The sequence below is a fragment of the Lissotriton helveticus genome, chromosome 2_2 (assembly GCF_964261635.1).
Source record: "Lissotriton helveticus chromosome 2_2, aLisHel1.1, whole genome shotgun sequence".
Taxonomy (NCBI): Eukaryota; Metazoa; Chordata; class Amphibia; order Caudata; family Salamandridae; genus Lissotriton; species Lissotriton helveticus.
Window position 1 is genome coordinate 291690276 of NC_136060.1, and position 22245 is coordinate 291712520.

Genomic DNA, 22245 nt, shown 5'->3' on the forward strand with positions numbered 1-22245 from the left:
TTTTGTTAATAATTATTAATAATAAATAATATAACTTATTTATTATTATTAATATAAAATGTATAACCATTTACTATATAAATAATTGCCTTAAATAAATTATTTTTATTTCTCTGAATGTATGTATTTCTGAAAAGAAAAGATAAATGTTTAAGTGAACTAATTAATAATAATAATAATAAATATATTTGTTATTATTTTTATTAATTAATTATAAATTTAGAATAATAATGTCAAAGTATTATAAAAGTATATAATTGCATAAATAATCTTTTACCAATACCAGATATTATTATTATACATATTATTCCCCTTTACAGTTATAAAGTTGACAACATAATATATTTATATGTATAATTTAAAAACAACATTGTCAGAAATATGTGTAAAAAAATGTCTTAATTAGTTTTTCCATATCTTGAGCAAATATAATAATTGTCATGTTACTTTATACAAATGTAAATATTAAAATTAAATATTTAATAATATTAATATATAATATTAACATTATTAAATATAAATGGAAGAAACAGAAAAATAACTGGTATTTTATTTATTTGAATATAAATACTTGTAACAGAAAGTGATTGATAATATGATTTTGTTTTGACATAAAAAATGTTGTGAAAAAGTTTTGTGTCACAAATTAAAACATGTACATAAATGATAATGTGTTATTCTACAAATACAACATTTCCAAAAATGTTAATGTTATATTTGATAGTGATTGTATTGTATTACACATGAAAAATAAAAAAATTGTAATAAAGTTTTGTGAAAACATCCATTTTGCATTGTCTTGTAATATAATAACACACTAAATAAATTTATATGCAAATGTGCTGGACACTGACCAATTAATAATTGCTATTCCTACTCCAGTCAAAGTATTATCAGAGAAGTTGCTGGACACTGACCAATTATTATTTCATATTCCTACTCAAGTAAAAATAATATTTGGAAAGGTGCTGAAGACTGACCATGTATAAATTAGAATAGCTACTTTAGTATAATGTTATTGTGTAAAAATTGTCAAATATTTATATATATTGTATAAATATTATAAACATAATTTTTTAGTATATTTTTTGCTGAGTAGTTCAAAAAAGTTATTATTAGCATAAAAAATAGCAACTATTTGTCACTCAAAAATTTCAAATATTTGTAATATTTAGAAAAAAATTTCTCACACTTCATATACCCAAACAGACCCTGAACCCTAAAAATACCCCTTTACCCTAAAACTAAAAAGTGTCCATGAACTCAAAAATATACTCCTATACCCAAGAACTGGAAACTGACCCTGAACCCTAAAAATACCCCTTTACCCAAAAACTAAAAACTGAACCTGAACCCAAAAAATTCTCCTTTAGCCAAAAACTGAAAACTGACCCTGAACCCTAAAAAATACACCTTTACCCAAAAACTGAAAACTGACCCTGAACCCAAAAAATTCTCCTTTACCCAAAAACTGAAAACGGACCCAGAACCCTAAAAAATACCCCTTTATCCAAAAACCCAAAACTGACCCTGAACCCAAAAAATTCCCCTTTAGCCAAAAACTAAAAACTGACCCTGAACCCAAAAAAGACCCCTTTACCCAAGAACTAAAAACTGACCCTGAACCCAAAAAATACCCCTTTACCCAAGAACTGAAAACTGACCCTGAACCCAAAAATATACCCCTTTACCCAAAAACTGAAAACTGACCCTGAACCCTAAAAATACACTTTTACCCCAAAACTGAAAACTGACCCTGAACCTTAAATATACCCCTTTACCCACAAACTGAAAACTGACCCTGAACTCTTAAAATACCCCTTTACCCAAAAACTGAAAACTGACCCTGAACCTAAAAATATACCCCTTTACCCACAAACTTAAAACTGACCCTGAAGCGTAAATAAACCCATTTACCCAAAAACTGAAAACTAACCCTGAACCTTAAATATACCCCTTTACCCACAAACTGAAAACTGACCCTGAACCCTAAAAATACCCCTTTACCCAAAAACTGCAAACTGAGCCAGAACCTTAAATATACCCCTTTACCCACAAACTGAAAACTTACCCTGAACACTAAAAATACCCCTTTACCCAAAAACTGAAAACTGACCCTGAACATTAATTATACCCCTTTCCCCAAAAACTGAAAACTGACCCTGAACCTTACATATACCCCTTTACCCACAAACTGAAAACTGACCCTGAACCCTAAAAATACCCCTTTACCCAAAAACTGCAAACTGACCCAGAACCTTAAATATACCCCTTTACCCACAAACTGAAAACTTACCCTGAACACTAAAAATACCCCTTTACCCAAAAACTGAAAACTGACCCTGAACATTAATTATACCCCTTTCCCCTAAAACTGAAAACTGACCCTGAACCTTACATATACCCCTTTACCCACAAACTGAAAACTGACCCTGAACTCTTAAAATACCCCTTTACCCTAAAACTGAAAACTGAGCCTGAAACAAAAAAATACCCCTTTACCTAAAGAGAGAAAACTGACCCTGAACACAAAAATTTCCTCCTGTACCCAAATGTAATTGATAATATTGAATTAACTATTAATGAATTATTAACTATAAATAATAAGTTAATATATTAGCAAAGTAGCTGTAATTAATAGAATGTAATTATTTATAATATTTATTCCCAAACAAATATTTAATAATAACAAATTATTAAATAGAAAATTTGTATAAATAATAATTGAATTAACTAATTAATATTAATTAATTACTAATTATTTACTAATGATAAATATGTACAAAATTATATGATTTATTTAAAAAAAAAATATTTTATCGTTACCAATTAATTGATAATATAAATTTATAAGAAACATATCATAATTAATTATTTATTTTAAATTACTCCCCACCCTTATCCCCTATTAACCCAACATCCCGCTCCTAAACATAAAGTACAATTTATACCAATAACAACGATGAAAATATTTTAGCACATTAACTGTAATTAATTTCATTTAATTATTAATGAATTTTCCCCCAATTATGTAACAAACTATAACAACTTTTATATATATAACAATTACTCTAAATAATTTAATTAACTAATTAATATTAATTATTTACCAATTAATTAGTAATACAAAATTAAAACAAAATTATAATAATTAATTAACTAATAAAGAATATTTATTTTCCAATTAACTAATTATTAATAATTATTTACCAATTAATTACTACTTAAAATTTTATGACCAATTATATTAATTAAATAACTAAATAATATTATTCAATTTCCAATTAACTAATTAATAGTAATTAATTACCAATTAATGACTACTTAAAATTTTATTACCAATTATATTAATTAATTAACTAATTAATAATATTCTATTTCCAATTAACTAATTAATAATAATTAATTACCAATTAATTACTACTTAAAATTTTAATTCCAATTATATTAATTAATTAACTAATTAATATTATTTATTTTCCAATTAACTAATTAATATTATTTAATTACCAATTAATTACTAATTAAAATTTTATAGAAATTTATATAAATTTATTAATTAATTATTATTAAATATTTCCCAATTAATTAAATAATAAAAATATTTACAAACATATATAAATTAATTATTTATTTTAAATTACTCCCCACCCTTATCCCCTATTAACCCAACATCCCGCTCCTAAACATTAACTACAATTTATATTACTATTAAAAATTATTTATATTTTTTAACTTTTTTCAACATAATATCGATATTTTTTCCTTTCACTATTAATCGATATTTTGTCATGTCGATATTTTTGAGTCGATATTTTTGTACTCGATATTTTATTATCATTATTGTAATCGATATTTTAATCAACGATATTTTTGTTATCGATATTTTATCATATTCGATATTTTTAACTCGATATTTTGTCCATTCGATATTGTGGAGTCGATATTATGTCTGTGCACCCTGATGGACTCCCGGTTCTAGTTCTGACACGACACACACACAGTCCTGTGGACCAGGCATCTCCTTTTGTTTTTCTAATTTAGTAAGACAAACATGTTGGTTATATCCCATTATTGTTATTCGAGGTTCTTGATACAAGCAAGTCGCGCAACGTGCAAATTCTTGCTCCATCAGCCACTCATAAAAAAATATATGGTGCCAAGAGGCTTATTTTTTCCATCACATCAATCTGAAGTTCGTTTTTTGTTTTTTCACCCCAAAATACAGGTTCCGGTCTAAGTATGGTCTGGAAATAGTGAAAAAAAGAACAAGTTCACATCGTGCTCTGCGCTTTAGCTTTTGGGGTTGTTAATCACGATTTATGCGGCGAGACATATCAGTGGCGGCTAGATATTAAGAGTGTGATGCTTGACCGGCGTGAATAAAACCATACATATTCGAGACTCTCCAATCCACCTGGTTCTAGAGTCAGTTTGGCAGCTCTATATGATTTACAACTCAAATGTACTCAGGCAACTATTGTACCGTGCTGTGATGTTCTACGGCTACGTTTGCGCTCTATACGCCCACTTACAAAACATACATTGCAAATTAAATTGTGCCTCGGGGCTTAGATAATAGGTCAATATTATTCAAAACAAAGGCACTCCTTTTTAACTTGGAAAGATAAAAGGCTGAGTAGACTGTGCAAATATTTCAATTTGTGACTAGCTAACACTGCAGCTCTCTGCAGCAAGCGGTTAATCTACTCAGCTGTTTTGCCATGTGCTCTTTGATTGTTGGTGTTATTTATACTCAGAGCCACTTGAAATTAAGCCGCAGGGGGAACCAAATTATGAGGAGAGTTGGCTGAATTATGCGCCCAAAAAATGCAAATTATGCGGCATACTGAGACACATTTTGTGATCTAATGCATTCATTCTTCTAGTCTGGATGACAGGGGGAGAGAGTGATGGTAGTAAAGGGGAGGGGGTGGCATTTTTCAATTCTTGCCTAGGGCGGCAAAACACCAAGAAACAGCCCTGGGAGTGCTTTTGGTATTCCAGGGACCAATGCGAAGAGGAGTCCAAAATACAGGTCTTCTCCAAGGCCTTCCACAAAACTAACACCTACTAGAAATATCACACCTAGGATTTTTCATACTTCACACACACGGAGAATCCTTCATTCGCATTTGATCGTGAACAGACTGCTCAAGGACGAGGAATGGCACTGAGAGAGCCATGCCGTAATCCCTGGACTGTATCAAAAAGGTCGTGATTGTCGGGACCATCCTCTGTTCCCAAAGTATCTCAACGCCAGAAACTCCTCATGCTCCAGTCCAGCCGAAGTGTAAAATGCCAAGGTACTCGGCCTCTGCACAGGAAGTCCTCTTAATCCCAGTAGGCAGTAGGAAGTGTGAAGATGCAGGGGCGAAAAAAGTACCCGTGAAGTACTCGGTGCGGCTGTTGTGTGCCCCGGAAGCTGTCTCAGCAGGGCTGACACACGTAGGGGTTGTGTGGGGGCCTGAAGCAGAAGCCCTTGAGCACAATGGGCTTTGCGCGCCTGCAAGAACCATGTCTCTGCCTCACGCATGGATTTCGTGCCGCTCGCGTTTAAAAAGCAGCAGCGCGAACGGTTTTGTGGGGATGTGTCACAGTGTGCGCGCTGAATCCAGGACACTGCGCGCTCTGGGTGACCATCGTGAGCGCGTGCCCACGCGCGCACATTAGTGGGAAAAGTGGTCATGACGATTAAATGTTAAAAGTCATACGAATATTATGATTGAGCTGGACGTAATCGCCATCAACTGATTCCTACTCATTGGTCCGTCGACCAAATAGCAGAGTACCTTGATGTTATTCTTTATGACTGTTGAGCGTTTAAAATTCTAATGTAGATAATGTATAAAGTTACTGTATAGGTTAATAAGGTACCCCGCATGTCTTGCAGCTCGTCTGCTTTTCACTGATTCAGGGGCTGTGTGGTTTATGCATGTGTGTGACTCATGGTGCTATGTGCCCCACCAATGAGTACAATAAAAGAGGTTGCTCCTGGATTAGTGATATAGATGGAGGGTTTTGTGTTAGACCCGCTGCATCACTAGGACGTGTTGGATGGTGGTCTGCCTCAAAGTTAATTGAAATGTTTACTAATATTATATACTGATAATATATGATTAGGGAGCCAGCATCATTATACAGCCACGTAGCTGATGCACCTAGGCACTATGCTACAGAAGAAGCTTTGAGAGGCTTATTTACAAGCCTCATGTTCCACTTTTGAGTCATTTTTAACATAGGAAAAAATGACGCAAAAGTGGAGCAAGAGGCTTAAAAATTAGCCCCTGAGTTTCCTAATGTAATTCAGAATTGTATGTCTGCGAATGCAAACGGTACAAATTGTTATTTTGGTCTGATCAAACAATTAAAGAAACATAGCAACTTGACATTTGTCTGCTTCTCAATGAAGAAATTAAGGCGCACATTTACTAAACTTTCAGGCAATGCAGGACAGCAAGCTAAGTTGCTGCACTGCGTTACATGAACGGGGAGGGCAGAAATGCTTCATATTTACAAAGGTATGGAGCATTCCTGCTGTCTCCTTGCGCTGGGGCACTTCAGGCAGCTAAGCGCCTTCCTGGACAAAACCAATCCTGGGAGGCCTATTCCTCTTTCTATGTGCGTTGAAGAATGCTGCCATCCAGTCGGGCTTTCGTCCCCATCTCAGCACAGAGACTGCGCTCCTTGAGGTCTCAGAGACTGTTAAAGGTGTTCTGGACTCGGGGGGCAAAGCCATGCTGGTGATGTTGGACTTGTCGGCGGCTTTTGACACCGTCCCCCATAACGGCCTTCTCGTGAGACTCTATGAGATAGGTTTGCGGGGGACGGTGTTCGGCTGGTTTTCCTCCTTTCTAGCCGGCCGCCGGCAAACGGTCTGGGCCTCGCCAGATTCCGCCGCAATGCCGCCTTTGGGAGTCGGGGTCCCTCAGGGCTCGATTTTGAGCCCGACCCTATTTAATATCTTTATGACTCCTTTGGCGGCGTTGGCGGAGTCATTTGGGGCCCAGATCGTGTCCTACGCGGACGATACCCAGCTCCTCTTCTCATGTACGAGAGGAGGAGATTTTGATGGGGAGAGTATCCGGGATTGCCTTGGGGCTGTTTTCCATTGGTTCCAACTGAACAGCCTCAAGTGCAATTCCGAGAAATCTGAGGTACTCTTCTTTGGGTGTGATACCGAGCCAAATTGGCAGGCCTGGTGGCCCATTGACATGTTTCCTCCGTCTTGTTCCTCCAAAATGGCTAAGAACTTGGGGGTCAAGATGGACAATGGGCTTACCTTAAAATCCCAGATTCTCGGGGTGTCGGGCACCTGTTTTGGCCTCCTCAGGATGCTGCGGAGGTTCCTTCCCCTGCTGTCTGAGGAGCACAGGAGGCTGACGGTACAGGCTCTTATCGGGTCCAGGTTAGATTATTCTAACATCCTCTACCTGGACCTGCCAGAGTACCTGCTGCAACGGCTCCAAGTGGTGCAGAACGCTGCCGCAAGAGCCATTTTTGGCTTAAATAGGCGGGCTAGTGCAACGGGGCTGTTGAAGACCTTGCACTGGCTTCCAGTCCGGAAACGGATTGCCTTTAAGGCTCTGACCCTGGCCTATAAGGCCCTTCATGCGGTGGGAGCAAAATATCTTCAAAGGAGACTGACTTTTTATCATCCGACTCGCTCTTTGAGGTCGGAGTCTCTGTTCCTGGCGGTTGTTCCGCGAGTGAAGAGAGCCCGTTTGGGTGGTCGCTCCTTTGGTTTACTTGCACCGCAGTTGTGGAACTCCCTGCCGCTCTCTCTGCGGGGAGCAACCAGCTTACTTGCCTTCAGGAAGGGCCTTAAAACGTGGTTGTTTACTCAGTAGATCTTATTTTGTATGCTTTTCTGGTTTTCTTTTTCTTTTTTTTCTTTTTCTCTTCCCCTTCTTTTAAACGTGTTATGTTATTATGATGCAGCTCTCCTTTACTAAAAGTGCCGGGATACTCTTTTTGAGTCGCCGTGCGCTATACAAAAGATTAAATAACATAACATAACATAACACAAAAAGAGGAAGAAATAGGAGAAACAGAGGTATTTCTCCTCATTACGCCTCCCCTGGGAAGTTGTACATTTTTTGGTGCATTCCCAGGTTTACAAGTTCTTGTAAATTTGGGGACGCATCATAATCCAAGGGAGTTGCTTGGAAACACCCACTCAATGCCCATGGAACGCCTACCCAGGGCAGAGAAATGCAACGCAGTGATAGGGACTGTGTTGCGTTACTGCAGATGTTTAAAGCCATTCAGAGTCACACAAAGTGGCTTTGCGTGGCTTCAAAAATCTGACTTAGAGCTTTGCATCAGGCATGCACCACACTGCGTGGTGCAAACGTGAGGCAGCCCTCTCCTGAATGAAACCCAACATATTTAAGAGAAGACGAAACATTTGTGGGTTTTCTGCCGATTGAAGCCACAAACATTTTATCATCGAAATGATTAAATATCACAATGAAACTATGAAATTCTTGAAAAATGACACACGTGTCTATTGAAACCAGGCTTTTTCTACCAATAGGATGTGCATTAACAGTCAGTCAGCAGGCTGTTCCTAAAAGAATCCTTATCCAGTTGTTTACTAACACTGTTTTATTTTCCCGTTTAATTAGTGTGCTTGTCTGACAATGAAAAAGCAAGAACGCCCTTTGCCCTCTGGTGCGCCCAGATCAAAGAATTAAAATTCCGCACTGAGTACAATGCCACAGTCATAAGCCATGCATTTTTTAATTAAGTTTTAACTAATTCTCTTTATCTTGTCATGCTAATTATGACTATCTGAGTCAAGTCGCATTAATTATGTGAAGCCAGCGCTCTGGTATTGCTGGCCAAGAAAAAAGATATTATGACCTGTCGTGCTAAATGAAACCAGCGAGACTGATCGCCATGTATTTTGGCTTCCTTCTTTGATAAAGTGTTTTCAAGGGTGAAGGCATTTGCTTAAGGGAGAGCACATCTTCATAGACAATCTCCCTGTACTACAACAGGACAGGCTTCATGTTTGAACCTTTTGGCAAACCAATGACTTGCGGTTCAGGCTGCAGGGAAAACAATATTAATAGGACATTTCCCATGCAGGCCTCAAAGCAGAGCACTGGGACACAAGCCATGCTTATTAACACGCAGGCAGGCTCTGGTCGTGGCTTATGCTCAGAATAATGCCTGTGCTGTCAAGAGGGATGTTTTCACAATTGGGAACCATTGCAATTATTAGTTATATTTCTTTAATTAAAATAAGTGGTCCTCATCAACATCAAAAGCGGGCTTCAGAAGGCCTCTGCTTCTTATGTTCTGTACTGTATTTTTTAGTGTTTTATTCCACTCAATGACAATGACACACCCACTCGGGATGGGTACTTCTGCTGAGTGAGAGCAGAGAGCTTCTAGTGGCTACACCAAGGAGAGGGACCTGGGTGTATATGTCCCCACTGAAGAAGCCCTGAAATGTAAACTCGAACCCATTTTGTCTCAGAGACATGAAGTCTGAGCTCCTGTCTCACAGTACCAGATCCAGAAAGGGGAAGGGCCCGAGCCTGCTGGTAGGATGGACCACTTCACAGAGGATCCAGAGTTTGTGTGGGGTAGCTTGAGCAGAGGAGGTGGCACGATGGATGGCACAGCCTTTCCCATAGAAGAGCCCACCAGCTCTAGGTTTATATAAGATCCAGCAGCAGGAATGCAGAGGTGCAGCGGGTCTGGTGCCCCTAGTGTGACTTGCACCCGCAGGCTCGCTCCCTCTCCTCGCCGCTGGTGGGATTTTTTTTGTCAGGGCTTCAACTAGCACGGCCTCAGTCCTTGCTTGTCATAAGGTGAGAGTGCAGTTTCAACAGTCCTCGCTCACGATAGACAGACATTATTTGTGTTGAGTGCACCACTTTATCTGTGCTGGCAGCAAGTGCATATTTCATTGATAAAGTTCTTCTTACTTTTATGATGTTTCGTCTTAGCTGCACCCATGCATACATGGTGCGTATCTCATTGTCGCAAACTAGCCGCTAGATCAATGGGTGCAGCTGCCCCTTACTAAAAATCTTTGTCCACCAAGAGAAGCTAGCATTGTATGTCAGTTCTCTGTGTGAGAGTTCCTAGTACCTGTCGTTTGGTAGATAGTTTTTCTGTCAAGGACACCACATAGCTCATAAATTGTCTCTGAGAAGATATTGATAATATAAAAGGTGTGTACCTTTTATTGATATCTGTTTAATGGGAAATAGCATCTTAACAACAAAATGATGTCAATTTATTACCGAATATAGTGTTCAAGAACTATTATGAATTATCATTTAGTCAAACCACAGATGGTGTGGACAAGATGGCCAAAGCGCCATTAGAGAGCACATCCACACTGCAGGCTCTGCCATGTCTTCAAGTGGCTGCCCCTTAGCACCAGGAAAATGGTGACGCATGCCTTCATCACCAGCAAATTAGACTACGGCAACGCACTCTGTGCAGGCACCACCACTGGACTCATGCGAAGACGATCCGGAACGCGGCTGCCACACTGATTCTTAAGCTGCCCAGAAGGACCCACATCACCCAGCACCTAAAGGACCTCCTCTGGCTCGCCGTCCAGAGGCGATGTCAGTTCAAGCTTTTGACACTCGCCTGCAAAGTCTTCCATGACCAAGAACCCGCCTACCTGAATCACCGCCTGCTTTTCCACCGACGTACCAGGAATCTCCACTCCGCACACCTTGCCTTCGCACAGATACCAACTATCTGCCGCTGCCACTCCTGAGGATGCTCCTTCTTCTACCTCACCACCAAAGCCTGGAACATGCTCCCCTTTCACCTCTGCACGGCCTCCTCGCTGACCCACTTCAGGAAGGGACTCAAGACCTAGCTCTTCGAATGATACCTGCAGCACAGCACCTGAATACCCTCTCGGGTGATAAGTGATGCTATACAAATACCACCCGATTGACTAAACAGTGCATATGTTTATATAAAGTATTCCCTTCGTAGCATGCAGCATAGTTGGTGCTCTTGAAGTCCTACTATCCTTATGGTGCTTTGCACTGGATCTTACTGGGGGGTGGCAGTGAGCTTGTGATGCCGAGTGAGTAAGGATGAGGATTTGTCATTGATTATCCTGGCAGAGGATGTAGTCCTTGGTGCAAACTTAAATATGAAAGGTGCTCGAATGCAGTGATGACACAGACTTGACATTGATAATGTTGTGGGTGGAGAGAAGGCATTGTTTGTTAAAGGAGGGAGGGTTGGGAGTAAAAGCCTGTGTATGTTGCTGTTCAGACATCAAGGTTTATGGCACAAGCTGTGGATACAAAAAGATATGTATTCAAGGGTTCACGGACAAAATATCGAAGGTCAAAAAATCGACCTACAAAAATATCGGAGCAAGAATATCGATGTCAAGAATATTGATATCCTAGCTACAACATGGTAAGTACAAAAATATCGAAAAAAAATATTGTTAGTAAAAATATCATGTTTTAGTTAATAAAAATATGTAAAATAAATTAAATAATACTTATAAATAAAATGAACATATTTTATAATGTTTAAAATTAATAAGTAATATATATAATTTAATAAAACATTAATTAAACATATACATATTATATATAATAGATACACTTACTTAATAATCAGTTTTAATAATTATTTTAATAACGTACAAATTATTAAAAAATAATATAAATTGCAAATACATCCATACACATAAAACAATAACATAAATAACAATTTAATAATTATGTATAACAAATTAATAAAATTAAATTTACTTTTAATATTTTTAAAATACATAGCGGAGGGAACAAAGCTACTATTCCAAATCCCAAAAAATACAAAAGTAAGGAAAATGTTGGATAGCGTAGGACTTAAAATTACTATTTCCACTCCAGAGAGTGCAACAGTAGAGAAACTGTTGGATAGCTTAGGGGTGAACATTACTATTCCCACTCCAGGGAGTGCAACAATAGGGAAAGTGTTGGATAGCGTAGGGGTATAAATTACTATTCCCACTCCTGAGAGTGCAACAGTAGGGAAAGAGTTGGATAGCGTGGGGGTAAAAATTACTATTCCCACTCCAGGGAGTGCTACAGTAGAGAAAGTGTTGGATAGCATAGGGGTATAAATTACTATTCCCACTCCCGAGAGTGCAACAGTAGGGAAAGCTTTGGATAGCGTTGGGGTAAAAATTACTATTCCAACTCCAGAGAGTGGAACAGTAGGGAAGCGTTGGATAGCGTAGGGGTAAAAATTACTATTCCCACTCCAGAGAGTGGAACAGTTGGGAAAGTGCTGGATAGCGTAGGGGTAAAAATTACTATTCCCACTCCAGTGAATGCAACAGTAGGGAAAGCGTTGGATAGCGTAGAAGTTAAAAATAACAGTACTTATGAATACATTAAAAAAAATAATAATGAATTAATTATTAAATAACTAAACTATTTACAAATACCAATACATAATTATTACAAACAAAATTACCAATGAATACTTAATCAACAATAAAATAATAATAAATACCAATAAATATGAATTAATACATATTAATTACCAAATAATAAATATTGAACAATAACATATTTTTAATACCAACACATATTAATTATTAAAACTAAAGGACCAATTAACAAATATTGAACAAATAAATGATTTTTTACACCAAAAATAATAATTATTAAACATTATTTACCAATTATTAATTGCTTATTAATATATGAATTACATTTATCAATAACGAATATTTAATAATATTTAATTACCAATTAATGATGAAAGATCAATGAATTAATTTTCATAACCAACAAATTATAATTTAAAATAAATATCAATTCATAATTAATGTCCAATAAATTATTTATTAATACCCAACAATACATTTAATAGTTACTTAATTAGATTTCAATTACTTCCAACACTATTCCCCTATAAATGCACCACATACTCCAATAATACAAAAATACACTTAACATAATTATCAATTAACCACTAAATAAAAATTAATTTCCAATCAATACAAAATTAATTACCAATTAATAATTAATTAACAATAATATAATTATCAATACCAATTAATTTAAATAGATGATTACTTAATTACAATTAAATTCCTAAAAATTAATAATTAATTTAGTATAATTAAATTACTTCCCACCCTATTCCCCTATAAACCCACAACCCGTTACAGTATTAAAAAACAAAAAATAACTTAAAAAATATTATTAACCTATAACAATTGTATACATATATTTTTTTAAAAGTAGAACACTTAACAAAACACATATAACACATACATATTAAGTACATAATAAAATACATAACAATATTATATATATTGATATTAGTAACATCAATATTAGTAACATCGATATATTTGATTTCGATATTACTAACTTCGATATTACTTACAAAGATATAAAAAAAATCGATATTACTTACCTTAGGGTCGATATTCTGTCCATCGATATTCTTGACATCGATATTCTGTCCCTTCGATATTGTCACCTCAATATTAGTGTAGGTCGATATTTAATTTTCGATATTTTTACTGCTCACCGTATTCAAGTGGATGGAGCTGAGATCAATGTACATGCTATGGATGAGGGGGAAGAGGTACTTTAAATTGTACGCAGATTGAGAAAGAATAGTGCAAGGAAGAGAGACAGCTGATTTCTCAGCGCAGATCTAATATTTCTAATACATAACATATACTTAAAATGGGTTTGGGTCATGCTCTTTCTCATGATTGGAAGGTTATGTTATCTAACTCAGTTGTCTGCTCTTTACTTGATGGCTTTCCTCCCTATTCATGTGTTTGTTCTGCCCTGTGGTATTTCAGTCTTGCAGTGTTCTTATTGGATGAGTCATAATATTCCACTGCATACTCGTGGGGACCCTTTTTATTTTACATTGAGCACTCCATGGGGTGCATATCTTTCCTTGCTCTCTCCCCTTTGTCTTCTGTCTCCTTACGCGCTATCTTTTCGCTCCACTCCCCGCTCCCTTATGCGCTCTGCCCTGCTTCCTGTGTTAAATCGTTAAATGTAGTACTTTTTTACGAGGGCCTGGAAGCTGCAAAGTGGTTTCGGACTGCACCCTTCGGGCCAGATATCCTGAGGTTTTATGCCAAGTGTGTGGCACAAAAGTGACACAAACCCACCGCAAAGTGTTCTACACACAGCTGAGAATTTGGTTCAGTTGCCATTCCCAGAATGATCTGCATAGTGCAGACTAGTGCTCATGCTGCCCCAGAATTCCCATGTTGGGTGACATAGTGACTGTGTCTTCCACTCTGTCTGAAATGTGACGGTGAATCTCTAATCTGATTTCAAGCAGCTTTTGGTCTCAGGAAGTGGCTCTTCATGGCAGTACTCACAACAGCTGAGCCTCCAGCTCTGAGATTTAAAAGTACAGGTTCTAAGCATTCAAGGTAGTCTAAATCCGTGACCTTCAGAATGCTGGAACACCAGGTCTTGTACCCACTTTATAGTGAGATGTGAATATGTATGAATCTAGGCTGATTCTGAGATTTGCAAGTTTCCAATCGGGGGCAGGAGGCATTAGGATTCAGGGGCAGGGGGAACAGCAGTCAGTGATAAGAACCCACACACATCATTCCTGTTAGTTGGTCTGCCTCACTACCCCCCTGTGTTTTCAAATCATGCAGTCTGGGAGCTCAGTACAGCAGGGACCAGCAGCTGAAATCTCCTAGGTCACTCGCTTTAGACATAAGGGATGTGGGAGGAGTGAGAAGACACAGAGTTCAGCTGTTGCCTGCCAGGGAATGGTGAGGTTCAAAAGAAACAAGTGTGACACCTTCTCAACATTTATGTGACAGAAAGGGATAATGATACATTGTGTTTTATATAGTCTACTAGTATCATTTTTAGGCACCGTCAAAATCAGGTGTTATTATTACCCAATGTAATGCTACTGGGTTTACCCATCTTGGGAGAAAGGAAAGCTCAGCAGGCCATACCAGGATTTGATCTTCTAACCTGTCAATTGCCCCTTTTTCAGCAGCGAACATTCCACTCATTGAGGTATTCATCAAGCAATCATCTACTGTGCCTGATGGTGACACAGGCATCTACGATATTTAGAGGTGGCATAGAGATAGACCAGAATATAAATGCTAACATTGTAGTTTTTGAGAAAAGATGTTATGATATCTGGGATGTCCTTGATGTTACTTGGAACCCCTGGGAGTAAAGTATTCCATAGTAAATGCTTACAATTTTTAATAATGCTCAGGGCCTACATGATAGCCACAAGACTTTACTTTGCACGAATTTCCAATATTACATTTCTGAAATTAAATCCAAAATTGGCACATGTCAAGGACAGAGGCTGTGAGGGTCTATTAAGTTCCTTCTTGATTGCCTGGCAAAAAGGTGACTCCTTCAAGTAGCCACAGTGCCACTTACATTTGGCAGTCCGTGTAAAAGGTGTCAAGTGTTTTCTGCCACAAAGGGAAATAACCCTGTTGGCTCTTGAATGAAGATCAAGATGTATGCAGCAATAGATAAGCAAAGCGCCAAACTCTCCCAAGCATCAGGGCAGAGAGAAGAGTCAAGCAATTAACACCAGAAAAATAATCCATAGATAAATCTAGCTGCAAAGAGAAAAAAGTCAAGGACAAAATTGTACAGAATGCTGATGAATGTGAGAAAAAACTAAGGGAATGCTTGCTTTGTGCCCCATTCATAACTCGCCAATGCGTCCTTTATATGCGACCACTGTGCCCTCGGCCTGGTTGCCCCCACGCTCCCAGCCTGCTGCCTGCCTCCTACCTGCTGCCTGACTGCTGCCTGCTGACGCCACTCCAGCCCGGCGCCCCAGCCGCCGCAGGGCCGCCCGCCTCGATCGCCACTCCAGCCCGGCGCCCCAGCCGCCGCAGGGCCGCCCGACTCGATTTTCGCGCCGGTTTTTGCCGCGACCCCGCCCCCCCGCCTGCTGATAGGACAACGCGCTCCCCGCCTCACAGCTGACCCGCCCTCACGGATCCCTTCTTAAGGGGACCCCGACCTCCTTTCTGCAGCGACCACTGTGCCCTCGGCCTGGTTGCCCCCACGCTCCCCGCCTGCTGCCTGCCTCCTACCTGCTGCCTGACTGCTGCCTGCTGACGCCACTCCAGCCCGGCGCCCCAGCCGCCGCAGGGCCGCCCGCCTCGATCGCCACTCCAGCCCGGCGCCCCAGCCGCCGCAGGGCCGCCCGACTCGATTTTCGCGCCGGTTTTTGCCGCGACCCCGCCCCCCCGCCTGCTGATAGGACAACGCGCTCCCCGCCTCACAGCTGACCCGCCCTCACGGATCCCTTCTTATGACGCCCCCTCAGCGACCGCGCAGCGGACGCGCGCAGCGGGAGCACCGAATGAGCGCCGAAGGTGCGCCAAAGGTAAGCCCGTCTGCGCCCGTCCGCGCCTGGACCGCGCCCAGTGCCAGGACCCCTGGCCCCCGCAGTTCCCAGCCCACCCGCCGGACGTACGACGCCGCCACCCTCAACACCGGCCGATTCCCAGGATGCTACCGAGCCACCCCGAGACGCACCCACGGACCCTTCTGCTGTACCGCCTGCAAGTTCATCTGCATCCGGACCTGCCTCGCATCAGCACCCGCCAAGACGAACACCAGCAGCAACCACCTCAAGTGCATCCTGCTCAACACCCGCTCAGTCCACAGACACGCCATCGAACTCTGGAACCTCATCGACACCACTGCTCCTGACGTTGCCTTCCTCACGGAGACCTGGATGAACGCCTCCTCAGCGCCCGACATCGCCATCGCCATCCCAGAGGGCTACAAGATCACCCGGAGGGACCGCACCGCCAACCAGACAGGAGGAGGCACCGCAATCATCCACAGGGACACCATCCACATCACGACCTTCACCGACGACATCCTGACTACCGCCGAACACCTACACTTCCAGATCCACACCGACCCGAAGACCACCCTCAGAGGCACCCTGATCTACCGACCCCCGGGACCACGCACCCAATTCAGCGAGGACATCGCCGACTTCGTCAGCCCGCATGCCCTCCCCTCCGCCGACTACATCTTCCTCGGGGACCTCAACTTCCACCTGGAGAACAACAATGACCGCAACACCACCACCCTGCTCGACAACCTCGCCAACCTCGGACTCAAGCAACTAGTGACCACCCCCACTCACCTCGCCGGACACACAATCGACGCCGTCTTCTCATCCAGCAAAGACATCGCCTTCAGCCACGCCACAGGACTCCACTGGACGGACCACAGCTGCGTCCACTTCACCTTCAGAAGAACGACGACCCACCACCACCAGCAACAGGTCGCCCGCAGAAGCTGGAGCAAGATCACAGCTGACCAGATCGCCGCTTCCCTGAGCCAGCACCCTCCCGCCAGCTCAGCGAACCCCAGCCAGGCCGCCAACAACCTCACGAAGTGGATCAGCAACTGCGCGGACGAACTCGCCCCACTGAGGACCCCGCCCAGCAGACCCGGCAGCAAGAAGGCCCCGTGGTTCACCGACGAACTCAAGAGCTCCAAGAAGAACTGCCGAGCCCTCGAGAAAGCCTGGAGAAGGGAGCCAACACCGGACAACATGACCACCCTCAAGCTTGCCACCCGGAAGCATCACCAACTGATCCGCGACACCAAGAAAACCGCATTCAAGGACCGGCTGGATAACAACGCACACAACAGCAAGGAACTCTTCAACATCGTGAAAGAGCTCTCCAACCCCAACGCCGGAAACAACGACATCACCCCATCGCAAGAACTCTGCAACTCCCTCGCCTCCTACTTCCACAACAAGATCGCGGACATACACAACAGCTTCAACACCCAACCGACGAACGCCACGTACAACTCGACCGAACCACCGCCCCCCACCACCACCCTCCGCGCCTGGACTCCGATCTGCACCGAAGAAACCGTCCGCATGATGAACTCCATCCACTCCGGATCTCCGACCGACCCCTGCCCTCACCACGTCTTCAACAAGGCCGACGCCGTCATCGCACCCCACCTGCGTGACATCATCAACACCTCCTTCACCACCGCCACCTTCCCTGAGAGCTGGAAGCATGCCGAACTCAGCGCTCTACTCAAGAAACCAACAGCGGACCCCACCGAGCTCAAGAATTACCGCCCCATCTCGCTGCTCCCGTTCCCAGCCAAAGTCATCGAGAAGACCGTCAACAAGCAGCTGGCCGCCTTCCTCGAGACGAACGGATCCCTCGACCCCTCACAGTCTGGCTTCCGAGCCAACCACAGCACCGAGACCGCCCTCATCGCTGCCACCGATGACATCCGAACCCTGATGGACAACGGAGATACAGCGGCCCTCATCCTACTAGACCTCTCCGCGGCCTTCGACACCGTCTGCCACCGCACCCTAGTGCATCGCCTCAGCAACATCGGAATCCAGGAGAAGGCGCTGGAATGGATCATCTCCTTCCTCGACGGAAGAACACAGAGAGTCCGTCTACCACCGTACAAGTCAGAGGCCACCGAAGTCATCTGCGGCGTCCCTCAAGGATCCTCGCTGAGCCCAACCCTCTTCAACATCTACATGAGCCCCCTCGCGGCCATCGCACGCCAACACAACCTCAACATCATCTCCTACGCCGACGATACCCAGCTGATCCTCTCCCTGACCAACAACCCCGCCACCGCCAGAGCCAACCTTCACGAAGGAATGAAAGAGGTAGCCGAGTGGATGTCGACCAGCCGCCTGAAGCTGAACTCGGACAAGACGGAAGTCCTCATCCTGGGATCCTCGCCCTCCGCCTGGGACGACTCCTGGTGGCCCCCCGCCCTGGGCACCGCACCCAAACCGACAGACCACGCACGCAACCTGGGCTTCATCCTGGACTCCTCCCTCTCCATGACCAAGCAAGTCAACGCCGTCTCCTCGTCATGCTTCAACACCCTGCGCATGCTACGGAAGATCTTCCGGTGGATCCCCACCGAGACCAGGAAGACTGTCACCCAGGCACTCGTCACCAGCCGACTGGACTACGGCAACGCCCTCTACGCCGGAACCACCGCCAAGCTCCAGAAGAGACTCCAACGGATCCAGAACGCCTCAGCCAGACTCATCCTCGACATCCCACGACACAGCCACATCTCCGGACACCTAAGAGACCTGCACTGGCTCCCGGTCAACAAGAGAATCACCTTCCGTCTCCTTACCCACGCACACAAAGCTCTTCACGATCAAGGCCCGAGCTACCTCAACAACCGCATCAACTTCTACGCTCCCAAACGACACCTCCGATCAGCCAGTCACGCCCTCGCCGCCGTCCCCCGCATCCGAAGAACGACAACAGGAGGAAGGTCCTTCTCCTACCTGGCCGCCAAGACCTGGAACTCCCTCCCGACCCACCTGCGCCTAACCCAAGACCACCTCGCCTTCAGGAAGAAGCTCAAGACCTGGCTGTTCGGGCAGTAGCAGCACCCCCCCCCCCTAGCGCCTTGAGACCCTCCGGGTAAGTAGAGCGCTCTATAAATGCCTATGATTGATTGATTGATTGATTCAAGCAGGTAATGACATCCCAGGAAAAACACAACGTCATCTCTGTTAGACTGGAGAGGCTTAGTGTGTTTTTCCTCTCAACCTTTGCATTCACCCTCCACGTTTCTGACCTCGTTTGTGCTGGTATTCGGAATCTGCACACTTTACCACTGCTAACCACTGCTAAAGTGCTTGTGCACTCTCCCCTAAAACAGGGTAAAAATGACCCATACGCAATTGGTATATTTAATTAATTATGGTCCCTAGTAAAGTGCACTACATGTGCACATGACCTGTAAATTAAATGCTAGTAGTGGGCATTCAGCACTTCTTGTGCCACCCACCTAAGTAGTCCTCTGACCATGTTTCAGGTCTGATGTTGCTCAGCCTGTGTGTGCAGTTTACACTACCATTCCTACCTTGCAAAATAAACCTTATGCCAGGCCTAAACCTTCCCTTTTTATACATATAACTCACCCCTATGGTAGGACCTAGATAACCCAGGGTGCTATGTCTCTAAAAGGCAGGATATGTACTTTTATGTTTTACATGCCTTTGTATTGAAAATCTGTTAATTACATTTTTCACTACTACAAAGCCTATATTTCTAATATGATAACATTGGGATTACCTTATTACATTTTATAAGCGTAATTTCCAAATGGAAAGATATCACAGATCTAGGTTTAGTGTCTCTGGAATCCTAATTTTAAATCCTAACTTATATTGAAGTTTTGATTTTGAATTACAATTCTGAAAATACCATTTTATGAAAGTTGGTATTTTCATGCTTTAGTCATGTGGTGCCTGTAGCCTATCTCTGATCACATGACTGTGTGTTTGCTTGGCACTTGTGCTTTGTAAATTCCCCCTAGACAGCCACAAACAATGGGAGCTTAGGTGTGTCTCAATGGGCCATATCTGGCAGGAAGGGAAGGAGGAGATAGGCACAGCCTCACTTAAACTTGAATAGGCTGTGTCCTGTCCCAACAAAAATGGCTGCATATCCCTTTGTAGTGAGTCTGGAGCCAGGGAAGGAGGGGAGGATCTCTGTGCACTTCAAAAGCATGTCTTTGAAGTCTCCCCACTTCAAAGGCACCACTGGGTATAAGTACTGATTCTCAGACACCACCACTACAGTACACTACCTATGGATACTCTGCCAGGAAAAAATAACTGAGTGGACAGCCACTCGGATGGACTGCACTCTACTGGACTCCTGCTCTGCTGTGCTGATATGCTGCCTTCTGCCCTCCTGCCCTGGTGAGAAGGACTGGCCCTGCATCACTTGATCCCAGAACCCAGAGTAACTCCAAAGGCTAGTTGGCTGGGCTCCTGATCTGAAGCCTCCAGGACATATCAGGCTTCCAACCCCTGCATCGGGACTCTGCCATCCGTGAGTCCACCCTACCAAGTGGTGCCACCCCATTTGTAGATACTTAGAAGTGGACCTAAGGTGCTTGCCAGTGGAATCAACACATCTTCTAAGCTGAGTGATGCATCCCTGAGCAGAGCAGATGCATGTCCATGACTGAGAGGCGAAACCCAGAGCAGAATTTACGCATCACCACTGATGTGTGGATTGCACCCGATGCAAAACACTCTCATCACCGCTGCCTCCCCGCATCTTGGGACTGATGCATCAGCTGCTCGATGCTTTCCCCGGCACAAGCTCCTCATAGCCCTCATCAATGACAGCCATGACAATGAAGCTAAAATTCTGCATAGCAGCTTCTCTGCTCTTCAGAACCGACGCATCACCTTGGTTGAGCATCGCATCCTTGACACCGGACTTTGCATCGCGAGACCAGTCAATAGGGTCTTTGACGGTGACGGAACAGGACCTCACACTGCAGCCTCACCACGTATCGGAACCGGTGCATTGCCTCTGCTGCATAACGCATCATCTACGCGGATTTGCACACCGCTCCACAACCAGGATTTAAAGTACTCTGTTCAGCGGGCCTAACTTGGTCCCGGTAGTTGGTCCTGGTAGTTGGCCCGTGCTCCATCATGGTCGGCTGAACTTGCAATTCTTTCCTGGTCCGGCACCACCATATATCCACCAATAGCAATATGTGTTTTTTTGGTACTGTATATCACTATAAACTTTAAAATTCAATAACTCCTGTTCTACTATTTGGATTTTTGTCATTATGGTCTTGTTTTAGTTATTAAACTGTACTGTAGTTTTCTAAACTTGGCCTGGGATCTTTTTGTGTAGTGTTTTTGATGTTTTACTGTTTGAATTGTTGCACAAATGCTTTACACACTGCCTCTCTGTGCAACGATACCAGAGGGTGTGCACAGGTTAATATAGGGTGCCTGCCTCTTAGTATGACTAGGACTGTGGTTGCAGTTTGACTACGGCTCATACTTTAGTGAACCAGTAACCCAATTTCTAATATTCTTGGGTTGGGAACCTTAGGCAGTACTGGACAGACCACCATCTGGAAAAGGACATGTCATAATGCTTGGCCAGGCCCTTTTTTCCAGCACTTGAGGCATCATTAGTATGGAGGGCGGACTTAGTCCGCCCGCAATACCTGTGGGAAATGGGACCGCCCGCTAAGGGTGCGGCGGTCCCGTACATCCCATTAGGCTGCACTCGCCACAAGGGCGGGCACATCCTGCATTCCCAATATTGTGGCGGGCGGTGCACTCAGCACCGCCCGCCACAAGGCCAGGAAGGCATGTTGTGCACTTCCATGCACAACATGGCAGGCTCCGCACGGTGCCTGCTATGTTGTG